Source organism: Parasteatoda tepidariorum, chromosome 6 (assembly GCF_982258835.1).
Source record: "Parasteatoda tepidariorum strain Cologne lab strain chromosome 6, Ptep-v5.0, whole genome shotgun sequence".
NCBI lineage: Eukaryota > Metazoa > Arthropoda > Arachnida > Araneae > Theridiidae > Parasteatoda > Parasteatoda tepidariorum.
Window position 1 is genome coordinate 109160081 of NC_141760.1, and position 17820 is coordinate 109177900.

The 17820-nt window shown below is 29.0% G+C and overlaps 1 long non-coding RNA gene across 1 annotated transcript in view; it reads left to right on the forward strand.

Annotated features, from left to right (window-relative positions):
• The first annotated feature begins 923 nt into the window (after positions 1-923).
• The window catches only part of LOC122272306 (uncharacterized), a 60750-nt gene continuing 43853 nt past the window's right edge, over positions 924-17820 (forward strand). Inside the window, exons 1-2 of the long non-coding RNA XR_015434814.1 lie at positions 924-1063; positions 10799-12382. This is a non-coding gene — a long non-coding RNA (uncharacterized LOC122272306). The remainder of the gene's footprint in view (positions 1064-10798; positions 12383-17820) is intronic.

The following is a 17820-nucleotide window of genomic DNA, read 5'->3' on the forward strand; positions in this document are numbered from 1 at the left end:
GGCACCCAATGACTTCTTCTCAATTAATAAATTACGTGGACAACGATTTTCGACCCCCGAAGAAGCTGTTGATGCATTCAAAACGCATGTTTTGGAGTTACCTCAATCGGACTGGAAAAAGTGCTTTGAAAATTGGTTCAGACGCATGCAAAAGTGTATTGATCATCATGGAGAATATTTTGAAAAACAATGAAACCAATTTCGATCCTACATATTTGTTTTTTCATTATTAGGCCAGAAATATAAATAGCAACCCTCGTATAATTGTCTGATATCACTCCCTTTTTTTTTTCAATTCCTACTATTAGTACACACTCTCCCTATATATATATATATATATATATATATATATATATATATATATATATATATATATATATATATATATATATATATATATATATATATATATATATATATATATATATATATATATATATATATATATATATATATATATATATATATATATATATATATATATATATATATATATCTTGTTCAAATTTTCACTCATTAATAAAATACTTTTTAATCATCCATTCAAGTTCAAATACATTTTTTGTAGTGGAAGCCACTTGATGTTAACTCAGTTTTTTTAAATATTAATTAATTAATTAAATGTAATTAATAAATTTTAGTGTTATGGGAGAAAAAAAATTGTAATTATATAATAAAGTAACTAAAATAAATTTTTTTGTTTGTTATATTGCATTAATTGACTTTAATTTTTTTACATAACTTGTTTTTAATGTTCAGATCGTGTTTTAAAAATAATCTAGCAAGTCTAATTAAAACATATTAAAATCTTTAGTCGTTTCTTTTACGTTACTCACTTGTTTGTCTGTTCCGATGATCTTTAGCACCATGCACACATTTATTTTGTAGAGAAAAAATGTTGTGAGTTGTGATAATTTTATGATTTAAAATGCTTATTAAAACATTGCTTATGTTTATTTTTTTTCTTTGCAGTATATGCAGGACAAGATGTGGCTTTCGTTTGCAAGATAGGACAGAGTTATGATGTTAATTGAGCAGTATGTATTGTTGCAACATGGTTCTGGTAAGAATTTTATTTTCTCTTTCTATAAATTAAGATTTCCACGCGTTATGACCCCAAAACAAAATGTTTCAACTTTTACAATTTAGTTTTTATTGTAATTCCAGTAGAGGTATTTTTTATGCTTCTTTAAAAACTTTTGGTGCAAGTTGTCAACATCGCTGAAACATTTTCTTCTCTAAACTGCCAATTTCAACAGACAAGCATTTTGTCTTTAACTTCTACTCCAATAAACTTAAATTTTGATAAACATAATTTTTTTTTTAAATTTTCATTAATTTAAAGAGAAATTACTCGAGCAGTTATTAAAAAAAGTACTGAGAAAATCGCGTTGATTTTATGACGCTTCTCGAGTGATATGATCTGTAAATATTTTCTAAAAATATTCGAATCAATATTAGCTCTCGTATGAAAAGTGTCTACTCATTGCTAGGAAACATAACAATTTTCATAGCAAACATACAAATATTTTAATGATAGTTTATAAAATAAGTTTTAAATTACAATAAATGTTGTAAGAAATTGTTAGCTCCCCAGAAATTTTCATTTACCCTACTGCTAAAAAAATTTCTGGACAAATAACTTAAAATTTGAATTTAATATCTTTGTTATCCTTATTTAGAAAATCAGTACTTCAATAAATACTTTCGTTAATCTCACCACAAAAATAATGATAATAATACAATGCATATTATAAGTTATATTAATATACAAGTTTTAGAGCTTTATTGACAAAAGTAACCACAATATCAGTTTAGCCTTCAAACATAAGTTCTTTGTGTGACCAAATAATCCTTATAAGTTATTCGCTTAAAATTTGTCAAAGGAAAATGTTTTGAATTGATAAACTTTAAATATAATTTGACCTAGAAACAAGTTCATTTTTATCACTCTTAAACTTTTCGTTTAACCTAACCGTCAAAAAAATATGGCTCAGGCAAGTTAATACGAATCTTTGTCTTGGAAACCGCAAGTTTGAAATTTTCCTCTAAACAAGTTTTAGCATATTTCTGTTTAAAAAAACAACAACATCAGTTTGAACTTTACCTCCAAACGCTAGCATAGTGTAGGGAATTATTAGTACATTCTAATGCAAATTAAAAATATCGTTAAGGAGTATAGCATGGCAAAAACAAGCTATAAATAATTGCTGTTCTTGCAACCTTAAATTCGAATTTTGCCTTTAAACATTAGCTCTTAGTAGTAAGCCACCAGAATCTTTCCATAAATCAAAATGTTCGCTCTTATGCATTCGTTAGATCACTTGCTCAAGTGTAATTGTTACTATGAATGACAGAAATTGGTGGTTGTTGACTTCCACCGGTGAATGTTGACATTCACAATGTCCAAAATGTATACTAGGTCTAGTTAAGTGCCACTGCTCGGTATGCATTTTACCGGTACTCCAAATACTGATGTTTCTCCCAATCTAACCTCAGCAGATATTAAAACATCGAATAAATATCATTATATCAACGAATAAATTAATATCAAATCAGATATAACAAATATTTCGGACATTCACCAAAGCGACTATGTGATTGTTGACCGGTAAAATAGAAATTCTATTGATTTAGGTCATGCACGGTAGCATAGCTAAGACGAAAATTGGTTTTGCTTATTTTATGATTTACAAAACATGCCTTTAAAAAATGGTCAAAAACTAGTTTTAATTATTATTTGACTTAAAAACTACAATATTGAATGTGACCAAAAAATGTTACTTTCTTGCGGAAAGAAATTTTGATACTCCAGGCAACCCACCAAACGAAGTATGCAACGACAGCTAATATTTGATAAAGATTTGAACGAACGTTATCCTACTCGAAACGGTAACAAGAAATAACTTACCCTAATTTCTCGTCTACGAAAAAGAAAATTGTTGCAGTTTTTTATTGTCTTAGAAACCACAAGTTTTGATTTTTTTCCAAACGTTAGATAATTGTAGAAAATAGTTACAGTCCAAAAATAAAAATTTTAAAAACCAAAAACTAAACATTTTAATTTTGCCTCCAAAAGTCCGTTACAGATAGTTATTGCGATAGACACCCTACCGAAAAAAGTGTGGACCAAAATTACCTTTTGCTAATTTTTAATAAATCTAATAAGTTTTTTAATCGGAATTTCGAATTTTACAATGAAATCTATGTTTGTAAAAGAAATGTGAGGCCCTAATTTTTTCTCTAGCTATCCCGTCAAAAAATTATGATAATGACTTATACAACAAATTTTATTTTGCAAACCACGAGTTTTACCTTAAAATTTAAGCAAAAATGTAGGAAATTTTAAACCCACCAAAGATTTTAGTTAGCCTACCAACTAAAAAGTAATAGTCAAAACAGACTTCAACTAATTTTTGTCAAAAATCTTCTAGTTTGAATTTTTCCATCGAAATTCGTCTTTGAATGAGCCTCTTCGTTTTAAACACTAAAATCATTTGAAATAAAATTCACAATAAAAAAAATTGATAAAGTTCAACACTGTCAAAAATTAAAGGAAATAATATGAGTTACAAACTCAAAAATAATTTATATTTTAAATTTGAAAAGGACAAATTTTTATCTTATTACAGAATTCTGAGTTGAACTCTGGTAATTAAAATATAATAAGTATCGAAATCATTTACAATGGGCGAAAAAAATGTGTTTGTCAGAAATTACCTTTTCAAACACTAATTTTTAAGAAATATTTTACCAAATATTTTCCGTGTACAAATATTAATGTTAAAAAACTTTGTAGCGTAACTACCACTACAATTATTCAACTCCCATTCATTAGTATATAAACATGTTAACTCTATTCTATCTTGAGGTTCATTTTGATAGATAATGGTTTAGATTTTCGTTAACGTACTCCTCGCATAGGCCAACCGACCTGCGTAGGGGTTAGGGAACTGTCCTTGCACCAGAAAGGTTCTGGGTACGAATCCTGGGCAAGGCTTTTCCTTCTCTGTACTATCTGTCCTTACTGTGGGCAACGTTGGCCCACCTAATGTGGTGCCCCTGAAATAGTGGCCCACAAATCTGCCCTTCAGATGCCTGTATGAGGTAAGTCATTCTCCAAGTGGGCATTGGAAGGAAAAAAAACTCATCGCATTGAAGACCTCCGGACGTGAACTTAACATGCCTATCTTGTCAGCAACGCCCACTTTGATCTAGACACGCCTGCTTCGAACAACACGTCTACCTCTCACAGAAATGATCACTTCGATTTGAATACATCTAGAGCAGGGGTTGCCAAACTTTTTTGATCATCGACCCCTTTATAATTTTTCGAAATCTCCATCGACCCCCATAAAAGTAATTTTCTGTTAATTTAAATAAAACTCCATTAGATACTATGTTTGTATATTTATTTTATGATTTTAAACATTTATTAAAGTCATAGTACATTGTGTAACAATAGTTTTATGAAAAATATGTATATTAATGTTGAAATTTAAATACCTTAATATTTATTAAATAATAAGTAATTATAAATAAGTAGAAATAATAAGTAAAGTAACTACAGATTTATTGCTTCTTAATCAATAAGATGGGTGTGCCTGGCGTTTTCCTGCAAAATTCGCTATATTGGGTTCAAAATTGGTAAAATTTAATCTTAAATCCCCTCGAAACTCCACATTTTATTTATTTTTGTGCTTAGTTAAGATTGAATTTATGTGACTGAAACCGGCTTCAAACATATTGGAACTTGGAAATGCTAGCATAAATGGCTGAGCTATTTCGTAAAGTTTTAAAGTTGCTATAATTTTGTCGCTGCCTGTACTAATCCATTATATTAATGCTTACCTTCTTTTTTTACATGTATTGATAATTAAAGTTGATATCTAAACTAAACGAATGGTTTTATCGAAACAATAACTAATTAGCCAAAACTATAAAAGTTTTAACAATGACATTGCAACTATTTAACACTGTTCATAGTTTGCAAAGATAGCTGATACTGCGTATGATATTTGCTTTATTAACATCAATGCTCGTCACACATGACATTTGGACAAGCACACATATGCATATGACTTATAAACCAGAAGTGCAGAGTTCATGCCACTGCGCGCTGGTACGTAAATACTTGTTTTACCCGAATAAATAAATATACGTTTATTAATTTATGTTCTATAAAGAAACTGATATTAAGTCAATTATAAAAAAATTCACAAATTTTACATACTCAATTAGGTATGTGTGATTTGCGTATTAAGAACGGTTTTTTCTTCGACCCCCAATCGACCCTTCCGATTTGGATCGACCCCCATTCGACCCCCTGGCTCAAATCGACCCCGTTTTTGTGAAATAGACCCCTGGGGGTCTATATAGACCACTTTGGCGACCTCTGATCTAGAGTGATGGATAGAAGACAATGAACAGTTAACTTTTTATTTGTGATTGCGACATCCTCGCTCTCTTGGTGCTCAGTCTCGATCACACGCAACGGGGATCTGTACACACTAGTAATAGCAAGAGAGGAGCAATCACGCACACAACAGTAATCTTATTACAGCTCTTACAATCAGCGCTCAAAATCTTGTGATCTTAATACAGTTCTTCTGGCCTCTCATAAAAACTGCAATAAATCATATAGTGATATCCATTCATCAAATTCTATGACAAATAAAATTCTGGTTGGGGAGTATTGTAGCGTAGCTACCACTACAATTATTCATACCAATTTACTAGTATAGAACAGTGCTTCCCAACCTTTTGTTTCAGTGTTATCACCAAGGTTAGGTCAACGTTTGATAATTTTACTACGGCCCACTGAAGGAGGGAGCAAATGTTGTGTGTTATATTTCAGATGGTTTTGATTTAATAATTTTAATTTAATTTGCTTTTAAACATCCTTCAAAACAAATACAGTTACATTTGCGGTATGGGTGTGGCATAGGTGACTGATCTTAGTTTTGAGTTTAATACAGATTAATTTGATCTCACCGCCCAGTCAACCTTAAGTCCACAGAAAGTCACACTAACCCGAGAGAAATACACAATGGAAGCAATTTTATGTTCCATATGGGGAGTACTATTTGATCCACGGACAGGAGTTTGCGGACGAGCTTAAATTTGGAAGCAAAATTCAACTTTTTAATTTTTTTTGTTTGTCGAAAACTAACTAAAATTTGTCTCAGCTATAATTTTTTCCTGATTTAGCAAACGGAACTTTTTTCTGACATAACGTATTGCTACTATGGGCAAATGTTTGAATGCGAAATTAAAATTATTTGTTTTCAAGTTCAAAAATCAGTTTATGATTGTTTTTTCAATATGCCTTTTTATAGGTGGGATAGGAAACAAAACATTTTGGTGGGAAAATATAGGCTAATTATCTAATGCAATGGACTTATTTTTGAACGCAAAACTTAAATTTCTTGGATTCAAGGTCAGAAATAAGCTGTACTTGTTTTTGCTAGAAAACTATTTAGCGTTTAGAAGTGGGGAACTGGAAATTTTTTAATGGGTCAACGAATGGGTAAAAAATACGCACCACAAACGGCACTCAGAAGTATTCTGAATGACACACTAGACAACACTGAATAATGTTAATAAATAAAAAGAAATAAACTTTTATTATGCAATTTTTCTTCGTGATTCCTGTTTATGAATGCGTATTACTTACCTAGTGTGCGTAACGATTTTGTAAGTCCTTAAAGGTGCTTATTTTTGACTTACGTCTTTTAAAAGCCCTTAAAAGTGCTATTTTTATCCGGGGTTTGTAAAAAGTGTTTAATTTTCTATCTTTTTAAAAGAGATTTTTTCTTTTCTGTGTCGGTTGTCGTTCTAAATTACAAAAAATGCATGATTTTCAAAATTTTCTCTGCAATATTTATCAGAAACTAATTATTTTATCACGATTATGTAAAGTTTTTGAAAATATTTTTGAATTTTATTGATTTTATGTTCATAAATGAAGAAATTTAAGCGATAGAAAAAAATATAATTTTTATTACTGCACCGATCTTAATTATGATTTTTTTTCCGAAGGTGATTAAAAATATTATTTGAGTGATAAAAGAGTAATTAAAAGGTGCTTATTTTTTGTTGAAAAATCTGGCTGCGCACCCTATTACATATTGCTATAACGTGATGAACATAGTTAAAAACTGACTTCATTCATCGCTGATTGGTGAAGACTATTTCAAACATTTTTTATACGCTTTAAACCTTAGCTTCACGAACAAAACTCATCCACACACACAAGAAATTATGAAAACTAAAACGAAGAGTCATCAGTAATGAAGTTGTGAGATTCGTCAACAACCGACAACGTCATCAAAAGTTAACTCCCGATGGAATCGAGTTAACATCCCACCAAAGAATTAAAGATTTAAGCAAGATAAGAAAAAGGCGAACTAAGAAAATATAATTTAAAATAATAATAAGTCAAAATGGACTAAAAATGGACTGGAAAAGCGCTAAAAGAAGCTAAAACCAAATTTGTCTTAATTCAACAATTTAGAAAGTTAGAAACAAATCAGGCAAAAAAAATTTTTCTAAAGATATGTATGTTGCAAAAACAGCACTGCATCAGGTGGTACACTGTCTGCTAACACACTGGAACCTTCTGCAGTGGTTAAACCAAAAACTGACTGTGCATCAAAGTCCCATAATGGATGAACTAAATAAGAAAAAGCAATCAAAAATTGAAATGAATATGCAAGGAAAATTTAATGATTTTGTTATTATATTTTTTAAAGTGTTTAATATAACAAAACAATTGATCAGGTATAGCTAATTAACCACAGTAGATCCTTGATCAAGTCTATCTGCAGGACCCCCTGTGAACCCACATGACGGATCATGTGATATGAAAAAATCCGTCATCTTTCTATTCATATAAATAAAAATTAAGCGTAAAATGAAAAAACTCATTTATGCATATTAAGATATAAGGAAATATAGAGAACTAACCATTACGGGAACAGCACCAAAATCCCCATTAAAATATCAATTAAATTCCGATAATGAATTAATTTATATATTAATTTCTAAACGAGTTTGAGCAATTGCAGCTAATCCAAATATATCTAATTAGAATGTCTAATTAGTTTTAGTTCATAAAACAGTTACAATCTTAGGAAACTTTATTTTTCCTCCCGAAACGATAAATGATAAAAAACACAATTATTTCATTATCAGCATTTATTTAAAATAAATGAAACAGTCTTAAGCACCGTAATTTATTAATTTATGTAGGTATTCATGATTAGAACTGTAACCTCTTAGTATTACATTCTGAAAATAAATGTTTAAATTATTTTTATAAGATCAGTTAACAGAATCTCAACTTTTTATTTTAATCCACTTATCTCTAATTTCGTAGAACGTATTAACCCATTCCTTCCCTAGCGTCTTCTTAAAAGACAGTAAAAAAGTTAAAATTTTTTCATTATTCGGATTTATTTAGCACGAAGTAGTTCTCTATCAACGGCAATATATTACATGAGGGCCGGGATAGCCTGGTTGGAGAGTCATTGAGCCAATGTTTAAGAGGTCGTAACACAATTACCCATGTGGTAAATGGTGACTGATGCACGTTAAATCTGTCGAGTCACAATATCCTCAATGTTCCCATAACAAATCATAGCTCTGGGGGTACTGATCCAGGAGTTTCCTTGTCTTCTGGATTGGTTCAAAATTATAATGATTCGGAGTTGAACATTAGTAGTCGTAGACCCAAAAATTGGGTCGGCTGTTCAATAACGGTTATCAAACATGATGCGTAGCATTTTTAAAAAGTGCTTAAATGTGCTTTTTTTTTAAACTTAAATATTTAAAAATCTCTTATGGCTACCTTTTTCATTGGATGTTTTGAAAAAGTTCTTAATTTTCCCTCTTCGAAAATGCGATTTTTCTTCTTCTTGACCATGTCGATTTTCGCAACTTATTACGTAAAAGCATGGTTTTCAAATTTATTCAAACACAATCCATCTCTGCGTACTGTCTGTCCGTAGCGTATGAAAGCGGCAATCATTTTACATGTTTGATGGTTACTTATGTAGGTTACCAAAAATTATAATGGTTCATGATGGAATTATTGATGGTCACCGTCAAGATTATGTGGGTCCATCAATGGAACGCCATCAAAAATTTTGACTTTTGTATTCTCCGATTAATAAACTGACCCCAAAAGTTGCTTATTTAAATTAAAGGATAAATTATTTATTTCATACCTATTATAGAAGACGGAGAATTTTAAAGTTCTTGGAAGAAATTCTTGAATATTAAAATTAGAAATTAATAGAATACTAGTTTTAAACGGTTATTCTTTTTGAGTTCTTACCATAATTAGTTTATAGTAGCGGTTTGCGCGAAGTGTTCCTTACACAGTAGATTGACCAATGAAAGGCAGATTGACCTTTGCCCAAGTATTTAGACAGGCATTCTGACATTAATCATAGTAATTTTTATATAAAATTAATGCGAACAGCACTGAATCATTTTTAACAATTATCTTAGAATTATGCTTGCGCAAAATAAATACTTTTAACTACTAGATTTCATTTAAAATTAAAGAATTTAAGACTAATTTTAAAAAATATAATCTATATTATAAACATCCTATGGGTATCTAAAACCCATAGGATGTTTTTCATTGCTTTACATAATAAAAATTTTCCATATAAATTTTAACAATAAAAATCTTTACTCTTTATAAAATTAAAGTTAAAATGAATATGCTAGTAAGCAAAAGTAAATGCATGTTAAATTCTTTAATTTACTTAGGATAGTTTTAAGGGCATAAAATTGTTAATTTTAAAGCAAAATCATTGTAGTACAAAATAATTCTCAACATTTAGTGAAAAATATACTTCAATTTTAAGATATTTTTATTAAGTAAATTATAAAATGTTTTAAGTAGCTTAAATATTTTTAAAGAAATTTCTAAGCTGCAAAAAAATGAAACGGAATCTATTTTTGTGAGTTGTAACAGTATTATGTTAAAATTTTAGGATTTTTGACACCACGTGGTCTCTTAAAAGGAAAGAGTGATTTCCCGGACTCAAAAAAGAGTGGAATTTTTTTAACTCAACTTGAGTGAAATACACTTTTATTTGAGGGATATTCTTGCTTTGCGTTCATTTAAACTTGAATGCTTTCTTTGAATTGCTTTTCACCAAGTTCAATTGCGTCCTCTTATTAAAATTTGCAATTGAAAAAGATCTCTCCTTTTCCTGTGTACTGCTATTTAAGCATAAGTTAATGGTGTGAAAGAAAAAAAACTTTTACAAGAAATATTTCTTACATTTTGTTTATATAACCGTGATCATTTGAGTAAAATAAATGACTGAGATTTGTAGAGACACATTCCTAAAGAGCGAGCATTCAAGTCACAAAATCGTCGTGCTCCTCAATAAAAAATTAGGGAAAATCTTCCGAAGTGAATCAGTAAAATGCTTCATTATAGGGAATAAAGGAAATCATTGTAATTAGTCTAGGGAAATTTAGCTTTCTCACGAGTTAGCAAAGGGAAAAATGTCAAGATTAATTAATGCATACTTGAACTAAAAATAGATTAAAACACAGCATGTGAATTTTAAAATCTGAGAAAGAGAGTTTTGTTTTCAATAGAAAATTAAGAAAAAGATTTACAGAAAAGGAAAACAAAGATTGGTTGAAGCCTTTTATGTTAAATATATACAGTAAATATTGTTGTTCTTTGAATTTAATAACTATTTTATTTAATTAGTTTTTGAAACGACTTTATTTTTCTTATAAAGCATTTTTTTTTCCATTTTAGATATGACAGCCTAAATGACAGACTTGCACCAGCTTTTAGATTATTCTAGACTTTCTTTCAAGCTTGTTTTAACGCCATAGGAAGCTGGCGGCTCTCCACTATCTCGATCAACAGCTCCAGAAAGGTCTACAGACACAAAAAGCGTGCATTTAAGAGGCCTAGTTTCGATATGCCTTTCTCCAACTGACACTAACAAAAACGATGTTAAAGTTGATGCAAATCCTACAGAACGATGATGACGAAATTCGTTTGTCGGAGGCTGAAATATCCATTATGAGAAAGATTCTGACGACCCATCTGTTAGTTTCATCCCATGAAGTTGAAGTTTTGCGAAAGAACGGTGACTCTGCTCTGTATTCAGTGAAAACTTTCGCTCCTTCTGCCCGAAAATCTGTTAAGAATAACATATGCAATGGCCTTTTAATGTTCCTTCCAAGAGTTAAGAAAAAACTCTTGCATCTTTGCTAGCTGATCCCCCAGACAACATAATCGGACTGGTTAAGCTACAGCTTTCGCTTTGCCTATTTTTATTTTATATTTTATGACCGTCGTTGAACAGGCTACCCAATTTTCGGGGTTAAGAGTACTAATGTTCAGCTACGTAGAACCCAATCTAGAAACAAGGGAACTCCTGGATCATGTATTGGGAGAAATTTGCCTTCGTGGAGGACTTTTTGGTGGAACTAAACCGCATTTGCGTTACATGGAGAGAAAGACCACGCCATGGTTAGCTTGACAGCAAGGGGACTCTAACCCATGATCCATCTACCACGGAGTATATTTCACGTCAGCACTGTGGTCGGTGCAAGCCAGATGCGGAATTCGTATCGACCGGCAATCGCCGGGGTTCGAGCCCGGTTAACCTCAGTGGAAGACGAACGCTTTTTTCCCTGAACCATCACGGCTCTTTTGTCTAGTTAAGCAAGAACAGATACGGACTTGCATCACCTACTTATGAGTTTGCCCTGCAGATTGGTGAGGTGGCGAAAAAAATGGTGAAACATTTGTGAAGAGATTGAATTCCGAATGGCTGTTATAGGCGAGAATTTGCCAAGAGGTTCCACGATGATGGAGCCTTTTGTGATCTGAACGCCTGGAAAAGTGTTTCATTGGACTGGGTAAAAGTGATTTTTCGATTTGGAAAAACTGGGAATTTTCGTTTTGGGTAAAGTTGAAGTCATGATTTCGACTTAGGGGCATCATAATCAATGTTTGCGTAATCACCGCATGGTGTCTAAAAGTTGTCAAATGATGCTGTTTTCTGCCGATTACTCACCTAATGTGTTTTGCAAAAATGATTATAACAGAACTCATGATATTGCAGCTGAAGACGGAACAATGGAGGCGAGAAAATGTCAAGTCAGTTACGTGTCACACCTACGAAGGCAAATATTCAGAAGTGTCCAATATCTGTGGTTCCATATCAATCGATCAAGCTATTATATTTTGCCGAACAAGAAGACCTGCAGCTTGGTTGGGAGCCAACTGACTGCTGATGGACATTCCGTTGGTGATTTGTCCGGAGAATTAGATCTCAATCATTGACTGGGTGACCTGACTCGCTTCAGAGATGGGAAGGAAAAGGTACGTGACCTTTCTTTTTATCATTATTACATTATTAATTTTTCCCCTATTTGCTGGTAAGACAGTGAAATATCTTTTTATTTAAATCTAAAAAAATACACTTGATAACCTTTTTAATAGTTAAATTAATTCTAATTTTGAATAATTATTTTTTTACATAATTGTGTAAAATAATTATTAATTTAAAAAATAGAATGATCCTCTCAATATTGAATATATTTAAAATTGCGCAAAAATTGTTTTTATGGTGGCCAATGTAATCAAGGAAAGAATTCCTTGTCAGAAACTAGTTATTTTATCATGATCATGTAACTTTCAAAATTATTTTGCATAAATGTAAAAAACTTTCAACAATATGAAAGAAAAAAATTATTAGTGCCCCTATTCTAATAATTATATTTTTTTAAAGATCTTAAAAATATTTTTTGAGTGCTTTAAAAGTGCTTTACAGCTTCAAAATTGCATGAATTAAAAAATGGTAATTGCGATTTAAGAAGTAAAAATATTAAATTTAGAAATAGTGACAATTTTATTTATTAAAATCTCTTCGTTTGAGAGCCTGCCCAACATAGAGCCTTAACATCTTTCGCGTTTACGAACGCTTTATTTTTTTAATGTGTCTTTCCGCATGTGGGCTAAGCACTGTTAAGATTTAAGAAATAAACCCAATGCTTTCAAAGACAAACCTGTTTTTAAAATAATCCATTTAATATATTTTAAGAGCTTGAATAAGAGGCTTGAAAAGAGGCTGAATTGATATCCGATTAATTTTTTACATTTTAAAAGTCTTTATTCAGCTGCAAATAAAGATTTTGAAAATTACACTTCCACGTTAGTGGAGCCCCATAGTATGAAAGCAATTATAATTTCTAGCTCATAATATGGAATTGATATTAACAATGTATGTCATGTTGCATTTCTAAAAGGCTAAGGGGATAAAAATAGGATAGACTGAAATACTATCTAGTATTTTTACTATTTTTTTACGTTGAACGAAGAGACTAATATTATCGAAGTTATTTATGTTTTATGTATAAAAGTAAAGTTTTTTATTTATACCTATTTACGTATCCAACATAGCTAATTAGGCAAATAAGATATCGTTACCTATGCATATCATTACGCTTAATCGAATTAGAATGAAACCAAGCTGATTGATTTAATAGTTTAGCAGTTTGAAAATTTATTAAGGTTTTATGTGTAGAAAGTACAATTTTTCTACTTTGACTTACACCACTTTATGCAACGGACACTGCTATCTAGACAAGTGGGGCATTACTTCAAATTTAATTGTTTACTCTTAATCCAGTAAAATAGTCCTTTGATATAATTTTTTAGAAGAAATGAGGATTTAATGCATGAAATATAAAATTTTTGACTTACATTTTACTCATGAAATATTTAAAGCATTAAAACTATTAGATCTATCAAATCAATTCTAATTTTGTTTTTGTTAAATTTGTCTAAAAAATACATATTATATAATGCTGGACTTGATTGTACAAAAATGACTCAAATTTTCATTGTTACATAATTGTAATAAAATTCATTTACATTGCATTAACTTTGATTATTATCAAGAATATCACATTTACAAAAGACCAATTTTTAAAAAAAGAAATATTTTTTAAATAAAAGAGGATTGGTTTTCATGAATTCAATGTCATACTTACAACTTATTATTGTAAAATTTAAGACATTAATTATTGGCATGACATGATTTAATAAAAAATTACAGGATATATTTTGCGACAAATTTATTGTAACATATACTATATAAATTCAAATTTAATAACTAGAAAAAAAATATGTTGTATTAAGACAATTTTTTTTTGTGTACCCTATTATTTTTCTTATAGGCTTTATTTTTCTTATAGGCTTACATTTTAAATAACACAAAAATCAGTGTAAAAATAAAACATTTACTATCAAGTATATTTATTTTCAATTTTGAATTATTGTTTTTTAATTTCAATCATAAAAAAAATATTACATCTCTTTCCTTTTACACCAGACAAACTTTACAGGGTTCCACAAAATACCTGAAATAAAAGAAATTACTATCATGATAAAATTTTACCAACACATTATTAGAATAAGTGAGATTAAATAGCACTAATTTGAAATCAGTTAAGCCTTCAGGTATCCCTCAGAAACTTATTTTAAGTTTGATCGATATTTTGATGATAGATCTAAGATTATTCTATACACTAATGGAAGATGGGAGGTATTATTGGTTTTATAGTTTTTATGATAGGACAGAAATTTATTTTATTTTAAAAAATAAATGGTATTTATAAATGAAGTCTATTGAAAATGAAACTATATTGAAAAATTAGTAATTTAAACTTACATTCTTACATTGTAGAAAAGTAAAGGATCAATAGATAAATGTAATGTATAAATAAAAATTTAAATATGAATAGTTAACTTTGAATAATAATGAACAAAATATTAAGCAAATCATCATACACCAATTAAAAGAGGGTTATGAGTGTAAAAATAGATAGGGGTTTTGGAAATTTGTATTTTTAAAAATTACTGAAAAATGGGGTAACTTTGTGAGAGAGTAGGTAAATATTTGCCACACATGTTTCCTGAGTTTTCTAACTTGTTTCAAAATAAGCTTTTCTAAAATTAAAGTAATTCGTAGGAAAAAATAAATAATTATTTCACAAATTAAAAAAATTAAGCTTTTTCAAATAATCAAACACATGCTTTTACATTCAACAGGTACAAAAATTAAAAACAAATATTAAAATTTTAAAATAAAGGAATACAATCTTCATTATATTTTATACGTTATAATAATGCAACAAAATTTTTTATTTATAAAATTGAATTGAAAAATTAATAAGGTAAACTTATATACTTGCTACCATTGTAGAGTATCTATAGATAAATGTATGTTTACTTTGAAGAATATTAAACAGAATATTATGCTAATCAAAATATACCAAAATAAAGAGAATGCAGAAACAGATAAGAAAATAAAGAGGAAAGGGATTGTGGAATATAGAGCAGTTTGAAGTGTGGAATTTTTTATTTTAAAAATTATTTTTGTATAATATATTACTACCTTTTTTAAAAAAACTCTTCAATAATTATCGTAAAATAGGGTAACTTTGTGGGGGACAAGGTAAATGTTTGCTAAACATGCTTTCTGAATTTTCTAACTAGCTTTAAAATAAGCGATTGAAAAATTAAGGAATTCTTAGGGAAAAATAAAATTAATACACAAATAAAATTTAAAAAATTCAAGCAATAGAACACATGTTTCTTTAATCAACAGAAATAAAGATTAAAAGTTAAAATTAAGAAATGCAATCTCTTATGTTTTATATGTTAAAATAATAATACAACATAGTTTGGCTAGTTGCTTGGCGAATATTTTAATGTGAAATGCCAGAAAAATTCATCATCTATATTAATTTAGGAATTATTTCTATCAAAAGTAATGAAGATTTTGATTGGAACAAATTATAATAATAAGTTTTAATGTTATTAGTTTAAAGCGAATAAATAATTATTACATCATACTAATAAAACAAATTTGAATAATGATTTTTTCTTATTATTCAAAGTTAACTATTGATACTTTACTTTTTATTTATACTTTACATTTATCTATTGATACTTTGCTTTTCCACAATGGCAGTTAGTACGTAAGTTTATCTTACTAATTTTTCAATATGTACTTTCATTTTCAATAGTCTTAACTTACAAACACAATTTATTTTTTAAAAGAAATTTCAGTCCAAACATAAAAACTACAAAACCAAATATACCTCCCTTCGTTCAAATCAAAATATCCATCTAAATAAATATCTATAATCAAAATATCTATCAAACTTAAAATAAGTTTTTAACGGATACCTGAAGGCTTAACTGATTTCAAATTAATGGTATTTATAATCTCCCTCATTCTAATAATATGTGGGTAAAATTTTATCATGATAGTAATTTCTTTCTTTTATTTCAGATATTTTGTGGAACCATATAAAGTTTGTCTAGTGTAGAAGGAAAGAGGTGTAATATTGTTTCTATGATTGAAATTGAAAAAAAAAAATATATAAATTAATGAAGTTCTAAGTATTGATATTTAAAGTTTCATTTTTTAAACTGATTCTTGTATTATTTAAAATGCAAAACACGTTTAAAGAGCCTATAGCAAAAATAACAGGGTACATAAAACGTATGCTATAAATAAAATATTGTTTTTTTTTCTTCTAGTTACTAATAAATTTGAATTTATTTAGTGTGTAAATTAACATACAACAAATTTGTCCTAAAATAAATCGTGTAAATTTTAATTAAATTATCTTACATAAATAATGAATGTTTCTAATTGTACAATAATAAATTGTAAGTATGACATTGAAAATCTTGTATTTTTCAAAAGCAATTTTTTAAAAAAAAATTGGTATTTCATGAAAGTGATATTCATGATAATATTTGTAGTTAATGACAATAAAACTCTGAGATATTATTGTATAGACAAGTCAAACATTATTTATTATATATTTTTTAGGCTAAATTTTAAAAAAAAATTAGAATTGATTTGATAGATCTAATGGTTCTGATGTTATAAATATTTTGTGACTAAAAGGTAAGTCACAATTGCATACATAAAATCCTCATTTCTTCTAAACAATTGTTTCAAAGGACTATTTTATGAGATTAAGCATAAAAATTTAAATTGGAAGAAAAGCCTCACTTGTCTAGATAGCAATGTCAGTTGCATAAAGTGGTATAAGTCAAAGTAAAAAAATTGTTCTTTCTCCGCTGGAAACTTTTATAAATTTTTGAATTGCTAAAGTATTAAGTTAGACAGCTTGGTTTTATTCGATTTAACGTACACGATACCTCACTTGCCTAGCTAGTAATGGATAAATACGTAAATATGGATAAATAAACTCTACGTTTATACATAAAACATAAATAACTTCTATAATATTAGTCACTTGATTCAACGTAAAAAAATACTAGATAGTATTTAATTATATCCTCCTTTTACCCCCTTATCCCTTTAGAGATGCAACATGGAATTTATTTACATCTTAATGTCATTTTCATATAATGAGCAAGAAATCATAATCCTTTTTATACTATGCTGCTCCACTAATATGGGAGTGTAGTGCTCAGAATATTTATTTGTAGCTGAATAAAGACTTTTAAAATGCACAAATTTAAACGAATATCAATAAATATTCTACAGCGTCTGTGATTTCATTTTCCTCCTTTTTAAAAAAAGAAATTGAAAAAGAATGAGATAATAGAATCACATGAAAAAAATAAAATGTAATTTAAAAGTTAAGATAAACAACAAAATATGGTAACCGCTACCAACAAACGTTTTGGCAATTCAGCAACCCTATCGACAACTCTGCGAAATTGCCTTAAGAGTTGAGGTTCCGCTTATGGTTGCTCTTATTTTT